This window comes from Saccostrea echinata, unplaced genomic scaffold (genome assembly GCF_033153115.1).
Source record: "Saccostrea echinata isolate AGI-Se365-2 ecotype Australia unplaced genomic scaffold, CSIRO_AGI_Sech_v1 ptg000057l, whole genome shotgun sequence".
NCBI lineage: Eukaryota > Metazoa > Mollusca > Bivalvia > Ostreida > Ostreidae > Saccostrea > Saccostrea echinata.
Window position 1 is genome coordinate 3888130 of NW_026889806.1, and position 20140 is coordinate 3908269.

At 33.4% G+C, this 20140-nt stretch overlaps 1 long non-coding RNA gene across 1 annotated transcript; it reads left to right on the top strand.

The window, feature by feature from the left end:
- Positions 1 to 10943: 10943 nt before the first annotated feature.
- On the top strand, positions 10944 to 16662 carry LOC133174015 (uncharacterized). Its single transcript, XR_009719081.1, has 3 exons — positions 10944 to 10984; positions 15880 to 15964; positions 16514 to 16662. It is a non-coding gene; the product is annotated as an uncharacterized LOC133174015 (long non-coding RNA).
- The last annotated feature ends 3478 nt before the right edge of the window (positions 16663 to 20140 follow it).

A 20140-nucleotide genomic window follows, 5' to 3' on the forward strand; every position in this document is an offset into this window, starting at 1 on the left:
AAATATAGGAAACAAATGTGTGAAAAATTATATTGACAATATAATTTTTGAAAAATATATCTTTTCATGAACTTTTAGAATTGAAAAATATCTTCTCTCAGAGCGGGGGATCGTCCGCGCCTTGCACGCATTCATTCTATTATAAAAGTCTAAACGGCAGCCACACTCACAGTACATACACAAAACATTCTCTGCTCTGTCTATGGGCTGAAAATAATTAGTTAAATAAATGCATACTGGTTAGAAAGTGAGCTAGGCTTGCTGTTAACAATGTTAAAAAAAAACTTCCCGATGAAGCGAAGCCAAGAATCTGCAAATAAACAGAGGGTCACAACTTCTATCAAATATTTTCAAAATATAAAATATATTCAAATAAAGTCGTTAAACAGAAATTCAAAAGCATATAGTAATTAACTTTTTTCTTTTTGGAAAAAAAGAACCAAAAAAAAAAACAAAACAAAACAAAACAAAACAAAACAAAACAAAAACAAAAACAAAAACAAAAAAAAATTGCAGTAGTACAAAAAGGTCAATGTAATGTCAATATTTTCATGTAAATTCCTGGGTATAATTCGTTTAATTATTGATTCAGACTTAAGGAAAAAAAACTATTTAGGAACATCTTTTCTTCGTGTAAGTTCCTCAGGCACTGGATGACAAATGTAGAAACGGTGCATTTAATTTTCAACATGGAGTACCTGTCGTTCTCTTCCAGGAAATATGTTTAAAGACAACCTCCAGGAAATATGTTTAAAGACAACTTAGTAGTGAAAAAGCAGTTTAAGTGGCTGACATTGAAAAAAAATTAAAACACATGCAAATAAAGTTTTTAAATATACTAGTAGCACATGTAATATTAAAACATGAATAGTTTACAAACTGTGTATTACACTTAGATTTCAAATTATTCAAATTATATAAATTAGTAAATCACTTTAAATGCACCAAATTATCATAGAATTGGAACATAACAAACTAATTGTGAAAACAATATTCATGGCACTCTATTTGCAAGTACTTTTAATTAGATTTATCTTCCGCATTTTGCAAACCTAGACAGGCTACTGGCACATAAGCTGATGATTCTAGGATATTAATAATCTAGTGTGAAGTAAACATTTTTAAAAATTCATATCTGTACAATGACAATTTGCAAATACAACCTGTTATTAGATCGAATGTTGACTGATGCGTTTTATATCTTTTATTAGGCCTTTTATTATGGTGAAGTCTCTTCGGGTGAAAAATTCTCTAATGGTACACAATATAAAATCATTCAATAAATTCTTTTTCAATTAATCTTTCTACAGAATTGTATATTTTACAGAATCTTAGTCGTGATTATCCCATTTGTTGCATTCCTCTTTCTATGTATTGCGCTTGGAATGTGCTGGCATCATTGTGGATTTAACAAAGAACGAACACAGACTGAAAATGGACCAGTAAGAAATGTAAACAAAAAAGAAAATATTGAATGAGATCAGTCAGCATTTATTGGATTCATTCCATAACTTATTTTTATGAAGCCCAAAATTTTCAGGTTAAACATTGAATTCATCAAAGTTTTCATTTTCTTTCTAGAGCACAATTAATATTGTAAGAAATGAGGCACCATTAAATAGAATACCAGAATATGATCCAGCACAGTTTGCCACTTTCGACTTCACCACTTCTCAGCAGCAGCCACCGTTACCAAGTTACAGTTTCAACGAAGCCCAAGCCCACAGTGACGAACATTTATCCCACATCCACACCATGTATGCCGACCCTCCTCCTAATAACAAACATTGGCCATCAGCAAATTTCTGACTATAACACTATACAATTGTAACTACAAATTACAAAACAAAACTAGCTTTCAAAAACATGAAAAAAAAAAAAAAAACTTCATTGAACCTTTTTTATGTCAGGATAAATGAAGCGAATAACAACCTGTGATATTTTTCTTTGTAGGTAATACATATAATAAATTGGACGAAGAAAAATGTAAGCCTGTGAAAAAAATATGAATGTTTATATTTAATCCACGTACATGTATGCAGTGATCTAGTTTATTTTCAGTAAACTTGAAAAATGACTTTTTCTAAAGTAAAAAAGTCCAGACGTTCAAATGAGGATCCAAAGAAATATCAAAGTTTATAGATGCTTATAATAGTTAATTGGTAAAAAAAAAAAAAAAAAAAAAAAAAAAAAAAAAAAAAAAAAAAAAAAATCAGAAAAGTGAGCTTCACATAGAGGTTAAACAGTTGTGTATATCAACTTTCTCCTTCATTTTTAAATGAAAAAATGAACAAAAAAATCTACCTATATCACCCCTACTAATGTTATTGTGAATTAAATTCAAGGCACGTGGTCTTCGTTGATCCATTCAGAGGTTATAATGGTAGAACCGATTTTATAAATAAAATTGGCAGTAAACAGGAAATTGCTATAGTCTATTTTTTTCTAAAGCATGTCCTAGGAAAGTGTGTTTCCAGACCTTTCTGAGATATTTTCATGATTTTAAACAGAAAAACAGAAAAGGCGGGCGGGGGGGGGGGGGTTAAAAATGGAGCTCAGTAGTGACAATTTTTTGCAAAATCGCCCAGTACGCTGGTATGAAAAAAATGGGTAATATCTTCAACAATGACAAACGTTTGTTTACCTTATATAGCTATTGTTATTAATGCGCACAGAGGATCTTACCATGAACAAGTGACCAATCGTTGAATAAATAGCAACGTTTACTGGACAAGTATCTGTTTACTTTTTACTTCGAACACGTGGTACAGGTCAATCTACGATCAATATTAAATGGACTGCAAAAACCAATATTAAAAAAAACTGCTTTTATGAAAGAATACAATGATCATGATTAGAAACTATGAAAGATGTCGCAGGTGTTTGCACTTTGTTGTTACGTTGCTAACTAGAAAATGTACATAATAAAATGTAGTCTGTGCCACGTTCAGAACACCAGCACTTCAAGGTTAAGGAAAACGAGCGTCATATCTTACTATCATTCCAATAACACCGTGTCACTTTGCTTGATCGACCGTAGTAAAATTTCACAAATTGATTACCATATTACTTATCGATTGGATGTTTGATTTGAATGAAATCAATACTACTTTGTATATGAAACACAGAACCCAACAATACCCTTGACGTATTGAATGATTGTTCACGAGTATGCAGTAAACAACAATTACACGGCCAGGAACACGTTAAGTTTCTAGACAGTACCGTTGTCAGAAACCTGGTTCGTTGTCATGAACATACAGGTGCGATTATGATAAAATCCGTCCGGTGTCATGACTTGAGAAGACAGGCTGTGAGAAGTTTTTCATTTTTCAAGTTAAATTATTTATAACAATGTCTGAAATTGCAATGGGAAACAGGGCAGACACCCTGTTTGGTGCTGTATGAATTTCAGCCGTTAAAAACAAGTAATAAAAGAAGAGTTTGCGTTGGCGACATTAACTCTGTTGAAATCACTTGTGGCTTTGATTCGTTTTCCTACTGAGTTGTTATATTTTTCGTAAATAGAATATGATATACACACCAATTGGTGCAGACAGTATCAAGACATGCTGTAAGCCTTTACAGAAAAAATGAGAACAAATTAAAACTGAAAAATTTGATTTATTTCAATTTTTGTCCGTTGTCATGACAAGATACGAAAATTCAGTCCGTTGTCATCGGTCCGTTGTCGCTACTGTTTTGTATACATTACGATCTCATGTTGGTTTAGGTATCGTTAAGCATGCCATCAAAAATAGGGTTGTGACGGTACATATTGTCGTTTTGTACATATTGTCGTCGGCGACAAAATGTACCTACCCTGACTGCACATATCGTCGTCCATCGACATATTGTCGCCGGCGACAATTTGTACCGAGACGAACCTTTTTTTCCTCCTGCGTAATGGAAGACAAAATGTACAGTGAAGCATAAGCACGTTTTGTCATCGGCGACAATATGTACTGTGACCATTGGCACATTTTGTCGCCGATATATTGTGTTGAATATTCAATAAGGTCTTGAAGAGAGAGAGAGAGATTGACACACATACACAGAGAAGAGAGATCTAGACAGACAGAAGGATAGACAAAGTGTTTGGCTGATAAATAAGCAAACAAGTTGTATTTATTTAGCATTACTCGCAATACTGTAGGGAGAAATGGTGTTGCTCAGAAAATTGTGTCCAGCATTGGTTTACATGACTATGATATGTCAAAATACCGTAATTTTTGAGATATCTGAAAAATCGGTCTATTCCTTTTTTCTCGTTATATATACATGGATATGAGATTGAAAGTTATTTGTTCAGTAGAAATGTTATCTGGAATTCATTTTTTTTTGCTTAATTCTCATACGAGTGCCGATATAATTGGTGTAGGGATTGACATATTTTTAGCTCACCTGACCTGATAGCTCTAGTGAGCTCTAGTGAGCTTTTCTGATCACATTTCTTGTGTCGTCCGTCTGTCTGTCGGCAAACTTTTCACATTTTCAGCTTCTTTTCAGAAACTACTGGCCAATTTCAATTTCAACCAAACTTACCAGAAACGCGGATAAAGGGAGTCAAGTTTGTTCAAATTAATGGTCATGCCCTCTTTCAGGAAAGTACATCTATAGTTAAGTATTAGTGAAAATTTAGTGACATCTTTAAATAATTTTCTCAAGAACCACTGTGTCAGAAAAGTTGAAACTTATGTGAAAACTTTATTATAAAGTGTAGATTCATTTTTATTCAGATCATGTCTGGGAAAGGATGGGGCTACAATAGGTGAACAAAGTTTTAATAGAAACAAATATTTAAGAATAATTCTTTCAAAATTTTCTTCTCAAGAACATTGGATCAGAAGAGATTATACTAATGTGAAAGTACATACATGAAGTGTACTTTTAATTTTTTAGATTCTGGCACGAATTTTCAATGACCCTGAGTTCCAACAATAGGTCTCAATTTTTGGCCCTCCACCGGCAAATAGTGATGTTTCCTTATGAGTAAAAAATTTTCTAGAGGGATATTAAAACAACAAACAAACAAAAACAAAATCAATTTTGTTCAAATCATGACCCCGATAGATAGGGTGCGTCCTTAATTGGTGATAAAAGTTTTCCGTTGGAATATACAGGCGGATCTATCACCGGTGCACCCCACCCCCTCCCCCATCCCTATCTCCCACCCTGCCCCCTCCGTTTGATTTTTTTTTTCATTTTTCTTTGCTTTTGTAAATTCTGTTTTTTTAACCTGTATACATGTTTACTCTCAATTTTGCCCAAATGTAAAATTTCATGATTAAATAATATACTTAACTTATACAGTAACACTCCTTCACACACAAATGATTTTTTTTGGTCTTGTCAAAAAAAAAATCTGAACCGCATTCCCCCCCCCCCCCTTTCCCCGTTCTGAAATTTTTTGGATCAAATATTGAGAACAGCAGTAGGCCCGTGATTAGCGATGTTTATATGCAAGCATCCTCAGGTAGTGTAGATTCAAGTTTCTTTTATTCATGACCCCCGGGCCTAGGTTGGGGCCACAAAGGGCGATCAAAGTTTTACACAGGAATATAAAGGAAAATTCTTTAAACTTTTTCTTCTCAAGTACAGCAAAGCAATGATTAGTCATATCTATATGGAAACATTGCCATGCATTGTCATGCGAGATATACTGATGGACGACAATATGCTCAGTGAGTGTATGTACACATTGTCGCCGGCGACAATATGAACAGGACGACAAAATGTACCACAACAATCACGCTGCATGAATAGCATACGAGATACGTCAATGTGGTTTACACACCAATTATATTCACAAATCCACCAAAAACAAGAGGCCCATAAGCCACATCGCTCACCTGAGCACTTTGGTTCGGAAATCGCAGAAATCATTTCGGTATTCAAAAGTTTAAATATCAAAGTGGGGGGGGGGGGGGTATGATTTGAACAAACTTGAATATACACCACCTAAAGATGCTTTTGAACTAATATGACTAATAATGGCTTTGTTTTCTAAAGAAGAAATTTTTATTGATATATCCCACATTACCCTTTGTTTAACTATGATCCTGTTTGGCTCCTCTGTGGGGTCATGATTTGAACAAATTTAAATCTACATTACCTGAGGATGCTTATATTTTATTATGACCAATTACGTTTTTGCTGTTCTTGAGAATAAGATTTTTTTTTAATGATTTCCCTTATGTATTCCTATGTTAACCTTTGATTTGAATAATCTTGAATCTACACTACCTAAGGATGCTTCCATATAAATATGACCAATCATAGCTTTGCTGTTCTTAAGAAGAAGATTTTTAAAGAATTTTCTTATGTTATTCTAGGTAAAATTTTGATAGCCCACTGTGGCCCCATCCTACCCCCGGGGGTCATGGTTTGAACAAACTTGAATCTACATTACCTGAGGATACTTCCACGTAAGTTTCATATTATCGGCCCTTGTTTTGCTCGATTTTTTATATCTTTTTTTTTCCGTCGGCCGACCAATTTTATGAATGTCAGTCGGGTCAAGTTATTTTTTTTTTGAGTCTGTGGCTGATTCAATTGAAGCACTCATTGAATAGTCCGTCCACCAACCTTCGATCATAAGCCGACCATCGGCATACAATTTTTAAAGTCGGTCGTCAGTCGGTCGACATTTGGGAATTGAGTTTTCGTACAACTGTCGGCCGAAGATGAAAATCAAACCTGGGGCCTAGCGAACGATGATCGGGCGACGGTTGGCCAACTTTTAAATATTTTTACTTTTAAAGGTATCGATGTTCCTAGGAATTAATATCACTACTCTGCGTCGCCCGATACTAGTGTCGGCCGATCATATTTTTTTCAGCTGACGATACGAAAATAATTTGGTCGCCCGACCATCGGCTTAAATGTGACATAACATTTTAATTTTGTTATTCTGATGATAAACAAGGAATTGTATATGTTTGCATACTAGCTAGGATTCAGGTTCCTAAGAGAAAATGAATTGAAAATAAGAACATCTCTAAATAGTTAGCACGTTGGTGTGAGCTGCTTTAAGACAACCCCGAGATTCAAATATATTTGTAATATGCTTTGTATTTTTTTAAAATTAAGCATATATTTGATCATTTCTGTTGCATTTTATTGATTTTCTTACATGTTAAGAAGAATGACACCGGACCAGACAAACTTAACATGTACTGACAACGGACTTTTTGCTTACAAATTGCGATTTCTTAAAACATGTTCGCTACAAAAGGCTGTCAGTTGCCTAATACATTGCAAATTAAGTTTCTCTTCATATTTTAAAATAAAAGAACCATTTCGATGAATTAAATATAAGAAATATATAGTTTTATAGCTCACTATCATGGCTTCACACATGGGCATGTGATCGCCAACCAAAACTCCTCAAAATGTATTGTGGATATCAAATACATAAATCTTTGTATGGAATACTGAATGTTGTATCTGTTTCCCAAAATTCAAATTTATTCTTAGAATTTGTCAAAAACGTTAAAATTTAGGTATTATGTATAAATTCTTGTATCTTTTGCATGACACCGGACGGATTTTACCATAACCTCACCTGTATGTTCATGACAACGAACCAGTTTCAGTGCTTAACTTTAAAAGTTTCTGACAACGGTACTGTCTAGGAACTTAACGTGTTCCTGGCCGTGAATTACATGTGGACAGGCAAAGCAAGTTTTACTTCCTATAATGATGACATCGATAGCTATATAGTATAATAGTACCTATAGCAGAGTAGCCTTACTAATTCCATGCTTTAAATTTCTTTTTCGTATTAACCCCATCCGGTCAAATAAAAACAAATATGACAAATCATTTTTGGAGGACAGAAAACGCTTTGACAGACCACGTGTTGCTGCTGACTACAAATGCCGTACTGGTAAACGATCATTCGATGTGATTGGCCAGTATTTTCAGAGTATTGTTGGATTCTCTGTTTCATATGCAAAGTAGTATTGCTTTTATTGAAATCAGACATCCAATCGATGAGTATAATATGGTAATCAATTTGTGAAATTTTACTACGGTCGATCAAGCAAAGTGACACGCAGTTATTGGATCATAGTAGGTATTTTAAACAGTTAAGAGCCCTCTATACACTGCACACTAGAGAGTTCTGATTTTGTGGTATTTTTATGCAGATAGAGTGATCTGCCCTTTGATCAAGAATAAAATGGGAGAGGACTATCTAAGTTTTTAGAACTTGTGTCCAATCCCTTTGACACATTGTCAATAAAATATGTTCAAAACAAGAATAAAATAAATTGAAATTTACAGTTTATTACTTAATTTCTGATTAAATCAAGCATTCATAACACTTTAATAGGCCAAGATCAATAGATAGAACACTTCATTTGCAGATATTTTTCCCACTTAAGTAAACAACAGTGATTTATGTTCATCAGTACTTCATTGTCTTTCAACATTTTTCCTGGGGGTAAATGCAAGGCACCCTATGTTGAAAATGTGATAGATGAGCTCAGTACTTACACCTTTACACACTATAATTTTCTCAATGTCCAAAAAATATTTTCCGCTAGTGTATAGAGGGTCCTTAAATGGACAACAAAGTTTTTTTTTACATTACAATACCCCTGATCACATGCGTTTTTGGCCAGGGAATCCACCTGACCATTGTATTCACCGATGATACAACAAAGGAATACAGACGCAGTAAAATCGCCTTACAGTTCGGCTTTGAGAAAGCTTGAATTCTACGTCTATTTAACAAATAATAGAATAAAAATGGACAGATTACTTTTCATCTACGAAATGCATGAAAAAATGTTCTTTGTGCCTTTCCGATCGCCTGTAGTTTTGTTTTTTTTTCCCAAGCGTAAAATTTCTGTAGTATCCGTAGTAACCCACAATGCAATTCAACTCATTCAGCTGATTTTTCAGTTTAAGCCATGTTGGTACACTGTACCTCAGTTGCTAATCTGACTCCAAAAAATATAGTCCCAGTTTCCATGGAGGTATTTTTGTCCAAAAAGAAATTTTAATACATAACTGCAGAAAATAATTTCATAAGCAATACTTATTGAAGTTTGAATGAATTCAAGAGAGACTGAAATACATTCCTACAGATATTATACAGTGGTGAAAACTGAAACGCAACATAACTTTTCTGTTTACCATGTCTCCACGTGGAAGTCACTTCCTAGACACATTTCCGTGAATAATTTACCTTTTCTCGCTGAAGTCTCGCTAAATCTCACCAGTGCAACCGTCAGAGCTACTCTGAACTCCTCGAGTTTTATAATTTACAGAACACTGAAAAATAAAAGGATCCGAACACATTAGTAGGGGTGTATATGTACCGACGATTAGCATGTAATTAAAGTAAACAATGTGAAAAATGAAATCCCTAGCAGCAACTATTCAATAGTTATGGGCAAGGTTGAAGTTTTGTGGACAAACAGAAAAAAAAAAGATTATGACAAACAGGCAGAGGGACAGATCAAAAACTATATACCCCCAAATCTTTGATTACGGGGCATAAAAAACCCATCATAGTTAGCAAGACATCAAACTCTACAGTGTGAGCTTTTAAAGTAAGAATAAACTTTCAATATCTGTCAGCCTTTCTGCAAATATTACAGCAATGTGAAATGGTATGACTCTCTATCAATCTAGGAACCGCTCACATTGAAACTAGATGTATTATGTTTTCTGCAAACATTGCAACATTACCAAATTTCACACACATTTACCAAAAATTAATTCGGAAAAAGACATTTTCTAAAATCCTTTCGTCGGCAGAAAATTTTGAAGAATGTTCATTTGAAGGGTTGTGGCACTGAAAAAAACCCAGTTATATATTATATACTATTCAATCAATTTATGAAAAAGTAAAATGTTAAATGTGCTTCGGAGTAAGCATCTGGATCTGTCCTACAGTGCCTCAGGGTGGCGGTGCAGACGTAAATTCGCCAAGAAAACTTCTTTTTGGCTTTTTGAATGTAATTTTTGTCACCCCTCTTCCATAATTTTTTTTGGTTATCTTCTATTAAGTTTTCTACTACGCCTAGATTTTGTGTGGGTCTACTGAGCGGAAATTTTACCGACCAAAGTTTGAAGGGTATGGAAACCCCTATAGCCGTCGAGAATCTCTGAAGACCTATAAAATTATACGGAGTGAAGACAGAGCCTTGTAATTTTAACAACTGATAGAATCCAACTCCCTCTTATGATCCAATCCTAAGATCCATGATATCATCCCCTGGGGTCCAGTACATGGGGTCAGAATCTCTACTTCTGGTAATTACACATTTTATGCTAATGCTATCGAAAGTGTATATTATGTATCGTTTATACAGAAAAAAAAGGTATATTTCATTTACCCCACTTAAGAGTGTATTGTCGAAGAATTTTGATAACATAGAATAGAATATTGGTGTTTTATATAATATCTCGAGCAGTTCTGTCTGAGGCTCTCTTCAACAAAATGTTAACATTAATTTTTTTTTTCATCTTAGGTGTTTTTGTACAATATAATTGTATGTACATGTAGTTGGAAGGGTGAGTTTACTTTTGAAAAATTGCACACATATACAAGAGCACGAAATCAATTTGTTTCAAATAATTGTTACAGGAACAGTGAAATAAAGGAGATCGTCTCAATTGTAGCTAGTATTCTTCCCGTGTGTTCTCTATTTATCAAGAATGTTTTTTTTCTGATCAAGAAAGTAAAAATGCATAAAATATTTCGTGAAAATGAGGAAATGCTCAATTTTTGAGCCAGGGCGTTGACCCATATCACACTAGATTTAGTTAATTATTTAAATAAAGAAATATATTGAATTCTTTGTAATGGTATCACATTTTAATAAACATAAAACCCCCATCAGGGAAACCGATCTCAAGCTTAAAATGGAGAACATCTGCATTGAAGGTGATTCATGCATGTTGCATTTCTTTAGCGTAAGCACTGTGGTTACACTGTTTTAAGGAGCTTGTTATATCCTGCAATGTAAGTATTAAAAAATCTACAGATTACATTGATATTTTCTAAGATACAATTACAAAGAAAAGAGGACTTATTATGTGAATTGATTCTCATCTCCATTTTTAAGCGCTAAGCGCAGCGCAAAGCGCTTTCTGTCATCTTAAATCTACTTCCGTTCGCGATCCAGCGCCACTATCCAAGTTAGCTAACTCCACTGGGTTTTCTAAAAATATGCAACTGGAAATCCCCGACTCTCTTTCGGCTGTTTTAGTGTAATACTGAGTTACGTGCAGTTGTAATAATAGGAGTCAATTAGTAAGGTAAAGATATGCATGTACATTGTACGAAAACCCACTATTAGTAGATAAGGGCGGTTCTTGTCATGCTTATCTCTAAACATTGTAGTTCATTTAAAATCGTGTCGGCATATCTATGGCGCAAATACTTAATTGAAAACGGTTTATTATATGTCATGTACATGTAATGTAGTGATTGAATGAGTACATATTTTTAAAACTCAGATGGGATTTTAATAAGTATTTAAAACTCAAACTGGAATTGGGTTATTTAGTAGAAAATTTCGCAAAAAATTTATTTACAATGTACTTACATATGTACGTTCTATATAACTTATATCCATATAAACTATTATTTCTTCTTCTAGACCCGTATTTCAGACAATGTAACTAAAAACAAGTCTTCCTATTATCACCCTTGCGCCATGCAGAGAGTTATCAATGAAATGGATTTTCGCATCTCAGTATCAATTAGTAACAGACTGGAATGCTGTACTCTATACTTGTAATATGGGTAAAAAATATGATGTAAATAATTCGCAAGGAAAGGCAGTTTGCGACTGTACTTACATGTAGGGCACGTGGTGGCTGTGTTTTCAACGAATCACTCAAATAGGAAAACTAATTTTTCGGTATATTGTACTTTAAAATTGTGTGTGCAGTGCGCAAGATATTGCGGAAAAATGCAAAAACCTTAATTAAACGTTCTTAGCAATGGACAGGAAAGCGCGGATGAAATGTTAAGCAAACAGTATAATACTTGTATTAGGAAACTAGGAAGAAATAGTTTATGTAAAGATGTGCGCGTGTTTGCCGTTTTGACTGCTAAGCAACTTAATAAGGACTACATAAAAACAGAATAAAACAATGTTGTATACCTTCATGAAGAATTATTAATACTTGAGATTAATATACTGTATTTTCTATTTGGGCTGTTGAATTATTTATCATGGAAATATCAGAAAAATTACGGGCAATTATTTTCAGTATTCCTTTTCAACTATCACAACAGTGCTGTTGATATTTTTTCCTCTAAACACGTTTTGCGTGGTAGTTAAAATCATACATAAACAAGTAAAGAATGGTGTAAAGCATCAAACGTCCTTAAAAAATATTGAGGCATTTTAAAGTATTTCAACAATAGTCCAAAATACTTTTGGGGGTTTAAAGACATATCTTTAATCCGAAGAAGAAAAGTATAAAATTTTAATTTTAAAAAAGTAATATTTACTACGGAAGCCCAATAGTGCAAACCAAAAATAAATAAACAAAAACGAAATTATTAAATAAAGAAAACGAAATTATTAAATAAAGAAAAACGAAAATATTAAATAAAGAAAACGAAATTATTAAATAAAAAGCAAACGAAATTATTAAATAAAGAAAACGGAATTATTAAATTAAGAAAACGAAATTATTAAATTAAGAAAACGAAATTATTAAATAAAAAACTGAAACTAAAATACGGAATTTATAGATGTGCATGGTAAGGGCCTGAACCCATGAATCATTCCATAAAGCACACGTGTTCTATGACCTGATTTTGTTTCGACATTAAAACAAGTGTGATATTTGCATTTACACTCAGCTATTCCCGTATCGATAACATAACCAGTTGGAGTAGACAATCATAATAGATGAATAGGGGAGAATTTTACCTTTGGTTATCCAATATGCTTAGATCTATGTTTTTATCTTACATTAACATGATTAATGTGAACTTAATTTGACCAGTCTGATGAATTGGCCAGTGATGACAAGTTTACGTTAGTATTAGCTTTCTTAAACCCTCAACTCAGAAGGTCTAATTATTAGCAAACAATGAATCTGGACATGAAACATCAAAGAGATTATGCTAATAAATTGCACAAATATTTAAGATATACATGTCTGTTAAGATTCCGTTGTTTACAACTGCTGAACCTTATAACATTCAGGAAATTCCCATGGTTATACATCTTTTTTTCAATTATAACACAGTACAAAAAATGCTGTAAAATGATACGTTACCGATCGGAACCCATTATAAATTATTTTTTAAAGAGAGCAAGTGCAAAAATTAAACAAGACAAAGTTGTTACAATGAGTAGATTTTAATGATTGCTTACTTTATTAAAAATAAGCAAAACACCTCTAATTTCTTGCACAGGCGCTCCCCATATAATTCTGTAAATGACGAATGATAAGTATATATATATATATATATATATATATATATATATATATATATATATATATATATATATATATATATATATATATATATATATATATATATATATATATATATATATATATATAGGTCTACCCTCAATACTATAAAATCAACAAGGTTGATTTTATAGTATTGAATTTACAAATCAGATATACATATTGTGAGACCAACAGAAAAGACAAATTTTTGTTGCAAATACATTATAAATCATGTATATGATTATCAGAGATAAAAGGATAGCACCGAATGTTTTATCATCAAATGAAGAAGACAAATATAATATCTTTATACTCCAAATATATATTTACCAATTATCTCTGACAAAAGGACGTTAACTCTACGGGTGCTCATTTCATTGACATAGTATGTTATCAATTAGGAAATATTTATCGACGCAATAAACAAATAGCATCTTTATTTTCCGAGTGCAGTCTCTAAAATTAAAGCACAGTCACTAACAGCCAATCTTCAATTTGAAACACTCGTAAACACGGAATGAATTTATTATTAAAAATTATCACCAGAACATTTTAGCTGTCGGTGTTGCACATAAATGAGAGAAATTTCAGCGATATTTTCAATTGTTCGAAATTATTTAGAAATATACATTTTCCAGCAAATGTATAGCTACATTTATAGTCTAAATTTGGTCGAAAAACTCGTCGACCATCCCCCTCCAATAAATTGCCATTTATACGCAAAGCTACTTCTTATAGACTCCTATAAGGAGATGGAGAAAGAAAATATGTTTACATGTATTTTTTTCTATTTTTTTTTTATTAAGTCTGAGAAATACATTGCTGTTTGGACAGGAGTAAATATCTGCCATTTAATTTGTATATACTGTTTTTTTTTTTTTAAGAAACGGAGAAATATTTTCATACAATTTCTTGTGTGTGAAATTGATTGACCTTTTGACAAAAGAAGAAAATGTAAAATGCTTAAAATAAAAAGGCATAAGACAATGTTGAATTTCATATCCCAACGGGAAAGAGGGTGTTGCAGAAACTCGTGATTATTCCCTATATCGAGAAGGACATTTAAATACCACGACGCATGAAGAGTGATGTGCTGCGCAGACGACTTAATTTATACGACGGGTATGCCCAGGTTGTTATAACAAAACATTTAACATTACGTTTATTTCTTGCATAGTTTTTCCTAACATAGACTGGCGACTTGTAAGTAAACTTTTTTTCACATCTATGGTCACTGTCGCCAATTTGCACGAGAAAAGTTAGAACGATAAAAAGCAAAATTAATGGCAAGTGCACCTCGCACATCATTTTGAAAGACGTACTGTAGACAGCGTGCGTTAATATTTTTCAATATATATAAAAATGTGTCCAATAATCACGCTGTCGATGCAATATCCAAGAAATTCCATTGAGTCATTTCAATTGTAGTTGTTTCAAATCAAATCTGAGCCACTAATTAACAGAACAATAATGAAACGAAATGCGTATGAAAAAATTAAATTATTTAAAATGATAGTACTTTATTTTTTAAGACATCGCCACTAGATAATTACATTAGATATAAAATTATGTCTTATTACTTTTAGATCACAATATCAAGGAAAACAATTTAATTCTGCATGCATTTAAAATATTACCCGTTAATTTTCTGACATTCTCTCCCTCTCTCTTTCTCTCTCAAGAGATTTGTTACATTGCACTTCCATTATATAAAAAAAAATATGCATATAGATACCAGCCATTCTAGGATTCGAACCCATTCTCAGGTAAAACAATCTTTGCATAGAGTCCACACGCTTTACCACTAGACCAGCTCCGACAGTGAAGTATTATGTGCTATTTTATGTGCACATTTTGCATTTCGGATGGATTATAATTTTTATTCGATTTTTGTGATTTTCAAAAATATGCCTCTTTGAAACAAAAATCGGAAATGGCAGTTTTGAAGAAAAATCCCGTCTCTTTATGTGTAATCAAATTCATTCTGTTTCAAGGAGGCAATTTTTCAGAAAAATGGGGATTCCCTATTTGAAAAACAGAACACTTGACTTATTTTGCTATGTGACTAATTTATAATTCATTTAATGGCAAATTGGAAGTCGATATGCAGTTTCTAAATATTGTTCTACATTGTGCTGTATATACCGTTGTATCTGAAAAAAATTAAGACCGTTTTCTGTTACTTAAAATTTTTCTTTTAAACTGCTACAACTTGAGGGAAAATAACAAAAGAACTGCAACACCCTCTTTTCATGACTCACAGGTTTGATTATGTATTTAACAACTGTGCTCGCCCTAGCGAAGCCGCACTGTCAAGATATTGCTTAAATTCCAATACAACAGGCAATTTAAATTCAAAGTAATTCTGATGAATTTCAAATTGCAACATGCTTAGCGCTTCCAAGTACTTTCAGTACTTTGATTTTAAAGAGTTCTTGATTAACATTACTATCAAGGCAATAAGGATAAATTTTGTCGAAGAGGATAAGAATACTGGAATGGAGAGCTACACTAAGTAAGTAAACTTTTGTAGATATTTTGTGATTTTATTAGAACGCATTTTCCTTTGTACTAGTCTTAAATACCTTAGTAATCAGTTAGACAGGGTTTTCAACATAAATCAAAATAGTGACATCTGTTTTGCAGAGGAATTTGATTTACAACCGTCCTCGTTATTAATTTTTTATAATGTATTTGCGTCTGTGCAATTATCTCTAAGAGACGAAAACACCAACACACATGTGGACAATACTTTATTCAGTCAGTCCCAGGAAGTGGTCAGATTCGCCGCGTATCAAATACAAGACAGACTGAAGATAATGCGAGTGCTCAATCCTAATTTTTGATGAAAAATTAATTTTAATGAAATTTATAATAAATTTATAATAAAAAATTCATCATTTTATTCCCGTCGTTTGCTGAAAAAAACTCCAATCTATTGATTAATTGTAAGATTGCATTCTATCAAAATCGTCCTTTGAGAAAATAAGTTTTATGTATGAACAGAAATATTTTCAGATTTAAAATTTTCATACTTTACGTATTCTGACATGTATGATTTTAGGTCAGGACATCAGTGTTTAAAGAGTGTTTAAAGAAGAGGAAAAACGACGACCATACTATCCTCTTGGGATCCCCCTCCCTCATATACATATCTCTACCTAGCTATGGATAGTGGACAGCCATCAAGAGATCTAAATCTAAATTAAATCTAAAATATTCGATTCTTTTTTTTGTAAAAAAAAAAAAAAAAAAAAAAAAAAAAAAAAAAAAAAACTATGAAAAAAAGTATCAAATCGTTGGGCCATACGACACACCAGAAAATATATTAACTTACGAAATACGTACAATGTTACAAGTTGTATCACTATGGGAATGAGCATAATAAATGAATAGAAAGTACATAGAACTTGTTTTATCAGGAAATTGTAATTATGAAACTCGGGAGAATTGCAAATAAATTTCTTTTATAAGGAGGATTGACAAAATACTTTTACATTTTGTGTGCTTTGAATTTTAAATATTTACATGTAATAATTTTTTAATACTACTAAGTTTCTTGAAGTAATACTTTGTATAAGATACTTTTGTATAAAATTTAACGACGGAATATAAGGTCTACCTAATCAATACCTAGGGCTTACGGCGGATGTGGCCGGTCGATAGGGGATACTTACTCCTCCTAGGCACTTAATCCCACCTGGTGTCTATTCACAAATCTGTATTGTTTTTAGATTTTTTTGAGATTGATCACTCTTTGTTATCTTCACTTTTTTGGCCACTTACCGTTGGACTTAATATCGTTTTTTTTAAAAATGTATTGACCACTCAAAATTGTTGTATCAAAGCAAGCAGTCGTATTATTCGAACAAAATCATTGACTGTGGGTCGGATAGTAAGGGTCTATATTCCATTACAAATAAACTCATGGGCAATACGAATGACACGACGCCTTCAACTCGACATTTAGATATATCGACGATGTATTGTGAATTAACAATGGCTATTTCCATTCTTATGTCGATACGATATATCCTGGTGAGCTTGGGATAAAAGATGCCAGAGTCTGACACATCTGTTTCATATTTGGATATTTTACTTGAAAAAGACGTTAATGGTAATCTAACAACCAAGCTTTATGATAAACGTGATGACTTTAACTTTTCAATCGTCAACTTCCCTTACTTATGCAGCAATATACCTTCATCACCTGCATACGGGGTATATATCTCTCAGTTGATTCGATACGCAAGAGCATGCTCTACGTATGTACAATTTCTAAAATGAGGTAAATTATTGACAAACAAGTTGATGAAACAAGAATATCAGCTGTCTCGTTTAAAGTCATCATTTCCTAAGTTCTATAGTCGATACAATGACCTTGTCAGCAAATACAATTTATCATTGAGTCAAATGCTGACTGACGTTTTTCATACTAATTGTTAGGCCATTATTTACACACTGAATTGTCGACGGATTTTTCCGTTATTTCCCGATCATGACAAGGAGCACACGGCGGGTGTGACCCGTCGGCAGGGGATGCTCACTCCTCCATGGCATCTGATCCCATCTCTGATGTTTAGAGGTCCGTGTTTGCTCTGCTCCTATTTTGTATTGTTTAATGGACTTTTGAGCTTGAATACTGTTCGTTATCTCCATATATTTCATTCTAATAAATTCAGCAAATATTTTGTGTCTAAGATTCAGAACATCAGATCATCTCTGTTGTCATCAAATTACGTAGATGATCAATCATGCCGATGCATTGTCTTCTGATGTGCCATTTACAGGTGTGCCGTTCAATTCATTCGATCCGAACTCTGTTGATGAGATCAGGAAACTTCTATTGTCTATGCCACCAAAATCATGCGAGCTAGATGCTGTCCCAACATCGATAGTCAGAAAATGTGTTGAACAATTTGTACCTTTCATTACTGATTTAGAGAATAAATCATTAAGTCAATCGGTCATGCCGAAGGATTTCAAACAGGCTATCATCAAGCCACTATTAAAGAAACATAACCTAGATACGAACGAACTCAAAAACTATAGACCGGTTTCAAATTTATAATTCCTCTCAAAGGTTATTGAGAAAGTCGTTGCAATTCGCTTAGAACATCATCTAGATTCAAATCATTTGTACGATACTCTACAATCTGCATACCTCTCGTATCACTCAACTGAAACTGCACTGTTGCCTGATCACAATGACATTGGTACCGCCTTAGACAACAATTCTTATGCTGTATTTGTCATGCTCGATCTTTCGGCCGCGTTCGATTTTATAGATCACCGGATTCTTTTCCATTGTCTAAAGTATTCAGACGGGATATACGGTGCTGTGCTGTCATGGATAAAATCCTACTTAACTGACAGGAGTCAGAGAGTTTCGGTTGGTGCAACCTTATCAAATGCAGAATCGCTTGAAATCGGTGTGCCTCAGGGCTCGGTTCTAGGACCCAGGATGTACTGTATGTTTTCCAAACCTATAGGAAATATATGCAATATGCGATATCACTGCTATGCAGATGATGCCCAAATATATCTAGTTATTGAGCCAAATAAAAACTGGAATAATGTGGCTACTTCTCTCATTGCTTGTCTCGCAGACATAAAATCGTGGATGTGTATCAATCTTTTAAAGTTAAACCATGATAAGACTGAATTGATGCTCTTTTGTCCAAAACTGAAAATAAAGGAAGTTTCCACATTCAATCTTCCATTTGGAGGAAGCTCGATTAGTGACTCCCCTTTCGTAAAGGACCTTGGAGCTTTTTTCGACCGGACTCTAAGCATGAGAAAAACTGCAATTCAATAGTTAGAACATGCTTCAATAAAATCCGGAAAATCGGTCGCATCCGTTCGTATATCACAGACGACGTATGTAAAACGTTGATAAATTCACTTGTGACTTCCCGACTCGACTACGGAAACTCATTGATGTACGGAATAAATAAACAGCTTGTGAACAAGCTGCAGAAAGTTCAAAATACTGCCGCACGGCTGATAACTCGTACCAGGAAATCTAATCACGTGACCCCAATCCTAAAAAATCTCCACTGGCTTCCTGTCGAATACAGAAGTCAATATAAACTACTTTTGTTTGTATACAATGCAATGAACAACCGTGCTGCAAACTACTTGTCAAAATATACTCGCCTCCCGGATCTTTACGTATACAGAATTCATTTCTTCCGGATGTTCCTAAGGTTAGAACTGTTACCTATGGCAGTCGCCGATATGACTACGCCGCCTCATGTTGGAACTCTCTACCCTTATATCTTAAACATTCCAAATCCGTCTCCGCTTTTAAAATAGGTCTTAAAACTCACCTTTTTGAACTTGCCTATGACAGAATGTAAATATTGTATTTTGAGTGATTTACTTTGAACTGAACATTGAACTGGTTATAAGGTCTTTTAGGACATGTTAGGACATGTTTAATTCATTAGTACAGGCTCTTTGAAAATTTTAACGTTTCAATAGGTGTAATTTTATATTAGGGACTTCCGCGCAGTGTTTCAGTACACTAGTAACATTTTATGTTCTTATAGTATATAAGATCTTTTAGTTAGGCTATAATTTTTTTTTAATGCACATGCATATGCATTTTTCTAAGTAGTTTGTTCTTCATTTTGTATGCTTATGTGTATTTTAATGTTAAGCGCACTAGAGTGTCTTTATTATAATG